This window comes from Furipterus horrens, unplaced genomic scaffold, assembly GCF_987537825.1.
Source record: "Furipterus horrens unplaced genomic scaffold, mFurHor1.1.pri manual_scaffold_6, whole genome shotgun sequence".
Lineage (NCBI taxonomy): Eukaryota > Metazoa > Chordata > Mammalia > Chiroptera > Furipteridae > Furipterus > Furipterus horrens.
The window spans coordinates 56,390,286-56,397,376 of NW_028327176.1; the positions used below are offsets into that span (position 1 = coordinate 56,390,286).

General features: G+C 41.5%; 1 pseudogene; it reads right to left on the minus strand.

The window, feature by feature from the left end:
• Nucleotides 1-229: 229 nt before the first annotated feature.
• LOC150006272 (ferritin light chain-like) lies at nt 230-985 on the minus strand (annotated as a pseudogene).
• Between the last annotated feature and the right edge of the window lie 6,106 nt (nt 986-7,091).

Sequence of the window (7,091 nt, forward strand, 5' to 3'; positions counted from 1 at the left end):
ATGGCTTAGAGAACTGGGTTCTCCCCATAGCTACAGTTTTGAGCAACACAACTGTTTCACTTTTATTATTTTGAACAGAAATCCTTCTAAACTGTATTGTAAATGACTGCAATACTACTAACAGTTTTTTTGTTTGTTTGTTTTTTGCTTTTTTTTGCTGCAAAAAGCTTTATTGTTTCCATTTGGTCCAATGCATGGTAGAGGGCTCCAGGGCGGTTAAGGGGGTGTCTAGTCGTTTCAGGGAGAGGCTCAGGCAAAATGCAGATGCCAGGGAAATGCAGAGGGGCCCCCTCAAAGGCCTCTGGGCTCCAAAGACTTCCTTCCTAGTCGCGCTTGAGGGTGAGCCTTTCGAAGAGATACTCGCCCATCCCAGCCTGGGGGCCGGCCAGCCGTAGGATGTTAGTCAGGTGGTCGCCCATCTTCTTGATGATCTTCACGTCCTCATCCAGGAAATGCTTCTCCAGGAAGTCATAGGGATGAGGGTCTATGCAGGCAGAACCCAGGGCATGAAGATCCAAAAGGGCCTGGTTCAGGTTCTTCTCCAAGGCCAAGGTGGCTTCCATGGCATCCTGGGTTTTACCCCACTCATCCTGGGTAGGCTTCACCACGTCCTGGAAGAGAGTGCAGCCACCGTGCTGGTTTTGCAGCTTTAAGAGACGCTCGGCACTCTCGCGCTTCTCCTCAGCCAACTCTCAGAAAAAGTGGCCCACACCCTGCAGAGCCACATCGTCCAGGCTGAAGAAGAAGCCCAGAGAGAGGTAGGTGTAGGAGGCCCGCAGATGCAGGTTGTCCAAGCAGTTGACGGCGGCCTCCACCTCGGTGGAATAATTCTGACGAACTTGGGAGGTCATGGTCGTTCGGCAATGAAGATTTAAGGCCAAAAAAATGGTATTGGCTGGTCTCGGAGGCTGAGGATCGCTGAGGTGGTTCCAAAGATGGTGACTAAAAAAGATGGAGGATACTTGGAAAGAAAACGGACCCTAGGTCTGTTCCATCCAAACTCCGTTGAAGCAAGACACGGATCCCAGGACCACAGAGGGTACTGTTTCTACTAACAGTTTTATAACCATGTTGTGTCAAATTAGGCTCACTATGTTTTCTTTTTCCGTTGTAACTTCATATACAAATAGTAGTGAAGAGAGCTTGCATTTACTTTTATTACTTACTATATTATAAACTCCATTCTGGATATTGTATGTATATTTGCTCATTAATTCTTCATAACAACTATAGGAGACAGGTTGCTGTTATTATCCCCATTTTTATATGAGGAAACTGAGGCCCAGAGAGGTTAGGGGAGGTGCTCAAGATTACAAAACACAACATATAAACCCTAGTGCTATCACTCTGGAGCCCACATGCTTGACCTTAGCCACAGCTGTCCAGGCAACACTCACTATACAAAGAAGAGCACATGATGCAAAGAAGAGCTAAGTATGAAATGCACATCCATTTCATATTCCATTATCAAATGATAATGGAATACACACATATTGTAGAACATGCTGAAAATAAAATAGAATAAAGGAGGGACACTAAGTCTACCAACGAATGTGAATACTCCTCACTAGCTCATAATATCCAGGAGAATAACAGAGTTCTTATGCATATTAGTAAAGCCATCAATTGATGCTTGGGTGATAGAGAGGCAAATGTGACAAGAGGTTACTGCTGAGGCAAGTGTCTAAAGAGTATATCAAATTTTAGCCAGACTACATTAATTGAGGATTGCCTGTTTCATACAATCACAGAGCACCACAGAGGGGCCTGGCCCACCCCCATATGTGCACTTATGATCATCCTGGCTTATGATCATTCCCTGGCTGGTTTGGCTCAGTGGATTGAGCGTCGGCCTGCGAGCTAAGTGTCGCTGGTTCGATCTTCCAGTCAGGGCACATCAGAGAAGGAAAACTCTGACTCCAAAAAACCTCCGCTGCCTTGCGGCATACCTCTTCAGGGGAAAGGCTAAGGGAGTAAACCCCAACAGAAAATCCGGAGCCGGAGTCCCTAAGGCGGTTTGACGTTGTAGTCAACACCGGCAACTCCTGCGGCGCACCTGAAGCCAAGCTGTATTGACTCCGTCTTTCCCTTGGATCCTTCAGCTGCGAAGAGAGGGGGGGTCTGCTGCATGGGCAACAGCAGACCCTCCATATCACCCTGCCCAGGCTCTGTAGCTTCAGCTCCACTGGAGAGGACACTCCAGCGTCATCGCAAGATGTCGATTCAACACGGGAGGAGACAGATACCGTGTCACTCCGGAGTTGGACTGCACAACCATTCTCGGCGGTGCAGATAGACTCTTAAGAAGCTACACCATCGTCTCTCGAGACGGACGGCTGCCGACGACGACGACGATCATCCTTAAATGCCTTAAATTTCTAATTCCCCCTCTCCTTGAAAATTCTCTCTCAGAGTGTGTGTGATGCACTTTTCTCCTGAACTGCAGCTGCTTCATAACCTCTCCAATGTGAATGAAGGTTTACAAAGCCACTAGGAATACTCAAGGCCATGCACACAGCACAGTGATCACTCCTCACCCTGCACTCATGACATCTCACTGTTCCTCAAGCTGCTATGCATTTGATTTTGCTCACTCATTCATTCATTCACTCAGTGAATGTTTATTGAGTAACTACCGTATATCAGGCCCTCAGCCCTCTAGGACCTGAGACCTAATGGAAGAGAAGAAATATTAAAAGAGATTACAGCGATAATTGTACAGAAGCAAGGTGTGAAAGGAAAGAAGGGGCAGCTCTGAGAAAGACATGCAGGCAAGATGGTAAGATTTAGATGAGATGGGTAAGACCTCCAGAATGAGGAATGAGATGAAGAAAGGATGGAAATTATTGCAGGCAGAGGAACATCAAATAAAAAGGCCGGACACATTTGTGGATGTAGAGACCATCTCTGTGGCTACTGAGAAGGGGGAACTTGTCAAGAGATGTGCCTAGAACAGGCAGGAGCAGGCACCAGATCAGGGATGGTGCAGAGCCACAGACAGGACTTGGGGTTTTCACCTAACTGCAATTCAAAGCCAGTGAAAGGGCGTGAACAAGGAAGTAACATGAGAAGGAAAATTCCATCCTTGCCCTCAAGGGATTCACCATGCTATGATTAGATTATGAGCTTCAAAACTTTAATTTAGCCTTGGTTAAAAAGGTGAAATGAAAGATCATACTAATATTTTACTAGAGGGCTTGTGAAGGTATAATCAAGTTGATAACTACTTTAGAATTCCAAGTCCTGTTCTGGCTATTGCTCTTCTAAATAAAGATAAGAGTGAGCAGATTATGGAATGTTTACGTCCTCAGCATAACAGAAACAGAATGAACAGAATGCATCAACCAACTAGGAAAAGGTCTTCCTTAAGTTTAAATAGACATAGGTTGTTTCTTATTATCACAAATTACAATTTCTTGCCTCAGTGTTTACTAGCAAGGATCAAAAAGCTTCCTGATTTACTCCATTCACTACAAAGTCTTTATTTTTCACAATGATTACATCCTTAATATTTGACTTTGCCGTTGTTTTCTTAGCCCACTGGTTGGTAATCCAGCCTATGGGCCAAATCAGATCTGCCCCCCCCCCCATTTTTATATGGCCATGTGTAATAACAGTGCCTTCTTTTTCTGTATTCTGATGCTTTGATATCTGGGGCCTTGATGAGTCCACCCATGGTTAGCCAATTTCTCATTTTATTGCACTTCACAATGTTGCATTTTTTACAAATTGAATACAAGACTTTCCACCAGCAAAAAATATTATGACTTGCTTTATTGTGATACTTGCTTTATTATGGTGTCCTGGAACTGAACCCCAAATATCTCTGAGGGAGGCCTGTATATAATTTTTCCTCTGCCCTAACCTATATAACATGGTAGTTATTTTATTTGCTTTTTTAAGCTATAAACTTGTGTAAATTCACCTATTGTTCTCTGTGCATGGTATAGATCTGCTATTTTCCAAACCGAGAGATTCTGGGTTTGGCTTTCTTTCTGGGGTCTGCACGTAACTGAGTTTCCAGTGTTTGATTTTTAAAAACTAATCCTCAGTAAGAACGTTTTACATAGTGAGTCAGAACACCCACATAAATAACAGAAACAAATTTTATGAAACATTACTCATCCTTATAATGCGGGGATCATTTTAATGGTTTCTCTTTTCCATTTTTAAAATATAGTGCTCATAATCTACTGTTTACACCATCCACTTGTGAGTCAATGTGCACATTTTAATAAACATCATCATCTAACAGATTTCAATCTAGACAATACAAAATGTTTCTCTTATGCACAGTCTCCTGAGGAAGACAAATACAGAAATAGATAGCAACAATAAAGCACAAATGACAGAATACAAATTTAAAAGAATGCTCTAGGAGTAAACAGGAAAAAGAGCTATTTTTTTACATGGAGTTGTTGAATAGGGTTTCATAGAGCAAGTAAGAATTGAATTGAGTCTTGAAGGATGGTCAGGAAATCATAAGTACAGAAGAGAAAGGCAGGATTCACTCCATTCCAGAAATACGTGCTATATAACAGAACTTCCACGAGGCTGAGGACTAGTCTTCCTCAATTGTTTATTTTCAGTTCCTAGCATGTTTGGCACCATTAGGTGCTCACTAAGTGTTTGCTGTATTTCCAAAAGTAATTATTCCAAGACCTACTTGGGCCTAAACCTATCCACCACTAAATTATGTAAATTTGAGCTTCTATGCCCATTTCTTTCTTTCCTTTCACCATTTTTCACTTCTTTCTGGGTCATTTTCTTTTTCTTTTAAAAAATATATTTTATTGATTATGCTATTAATGTTGTTCCAATTTTCCCTGTTGCCCCCCTCTGCCTGGTACCCTCCCTTTGCTCCAGCAACTCCTCCCACCACCCCTTAGTTCATGTCCATGGGTCATGTGTGTAAGTTCTTTGGCTTCTCCATTTCCTATATTATTCTTAACATCCCCCCCTCTGTTTTGTACCTACCAATTTTGCTACTTAATCCCTGTACCTTTTCCCCCCATTCTCCCCCTTCTTCCTCCCCACCGATAACCTTCTAAAATGATCTCCACATCTGTGATTCTGTTCCAGGTCTAGTTGTTTGTTCAGTTTTTTGTTTGTTTGTTTGTTTGTTTGTTTGTTTTTTTAGATTCAGTTGTTGATAGTCACGAGTTTGTTTTCATTTTAATGTTCATGGTTTTGATCTTCTTCTTTTTCTTAAATAAGTCCCTTTAACATTTCATATAATAAGGGCCTGGTGATGATGAACGTCTTTAGCTTTACTTTGTCTTGGAAGCACTTTATCTGCCCTTCCATTCTAAGTGATAGTTTTTCTGGATAGAGTAATGTTGGTTGTAGGTCCTTGCTTTTCATCACTTTGACTACTTCTTGCCAGTTCCTTCTTGCCTGCAAAGATTCTTTTGAGAAATCAGCTGACAGTCTTATGGGAACTCCCCTGTAGGTAACTCTCTGCTTTTCTCTTTCTGCTTTTTAAATTCTCTCTTTATCTTTAACTTTTGGCATTTTAATTATGATGTGTCTTGGTGTGGTCCTCTTTGGGTCTCTCTATGCTTGTTTGGGACTCTGTGCTTCCTGGACTTGCATGTCTATTTCCTTTGCCAAATTAAGGAAGTTTTCTTTCTTTTCTTTTTTTCAAATAAGTTCAATTTCTTGCTCTTTCTCTTCTCCTTCTGGCACCCCTATGATTTGGATGTTGGCACTTTTTGAAATGTCCCAAAGTCTTCTTATTCTCTCTTCATTTTTTTTTTTTTTTTTTTGAATTCTTGTTTCTTCATTCTGTTCTGGTTGAATGCTTATTTCTTCCTTATGGCTTCTTTAAATCCTTGGTTGTTGGACTTCCATACAGTTTGATTTTCTGGCAGTTCTGGGTCATTTTTTTTTTTGTTTTGTTTTTTTGTTTGTTAGTTTTGATCCTTCTTATGGTTGTACAAGGAGGTGAAGTGTGTCTACCTATGCCTTCCATCTTGACCAGAAGTCCTGATTCTCTCATTTTCTTTTTAATTCATGCAATTAACTTTTGTTAAAGGCATACCGTGAGTAATGTTTGAAATCAAAATCCCAAATTGCTTTCTATTGGTCCATCCACCAGATTTAGTTCTTAAGAAATTCATCCAGTGGGACCCACCAGTAAAATCCACACTGTATCACTGTTAGTCTTCCAGTTTGGATCCCTTTGTCTGGTCTACCATGAGCAAAAGGCATAGAGACCAGGTGGGGTTGCCTGCTCCACACTTCCTTTTCTTGAGCCCACCTGGGTGCACTTCTCTGTCCCTCTTACTACACTGAAGTCAAGAGGGAACATATGGATATCTGTCCCCTTACACTGATACCCATAAGTCTCTGCCTCTTATGTGATGCTGTTGTGAAGTTGATGCCTTCTCCAAGATTCCTGCAGATTCCTGAAGGGCTCTGAGTCCCAAATCACCAAGAATTCTTGATATCACTGTGTTTATGTTTTATGATGGATTGTTATTTTCTTTGCCCCATGTTCATGATTTGCCATCTACCCCAACCTCAAACCAATCCACAAGGCTTCTTTCAAAGGTCTGGCTGATGGAAAGTGCTTATAGAACCATATTTCTAGGTGTTCTCTTCTAAATATTATCTACTTTTCAGTTTCTGTTTTTTTGTTTAGGTCAGATATGACTCTCTTCAAACATGCCTTAAGAATCAATAACTTGCTTTATTATGTAGATAAGTTTAGATTTCTCCTTTCTAGTTCTGGACTTCTCTCTGCCTGTCCCAAACTCATCCATATTGGACAAACGCAATGTTCATAATAGGTTCCTCATTTCAGTGGTGTGCTATGGGAATAATGGAGAGTGGGAGTGGGTGCAAGCAATAAGGGAGTGCCTTATTGGTGAAGAATTTAAAAGCAATAATAGTCCTGGCTTATGTGGCTCAGCTGGTTGGAGTATTGTCCTGTAGACCAAAACATCATGGGTTCGATACTCTGTCAGGGCACATAACCAGGTTGCATGTTTAATCAACCAATTGATGTTTCTCTCTCACATCTGTTTCTCTCTCTCTCCTTCTCTTTCTCTCTTCCTACCTCCTTCTCTTTCTAAAAAAAGCAATTT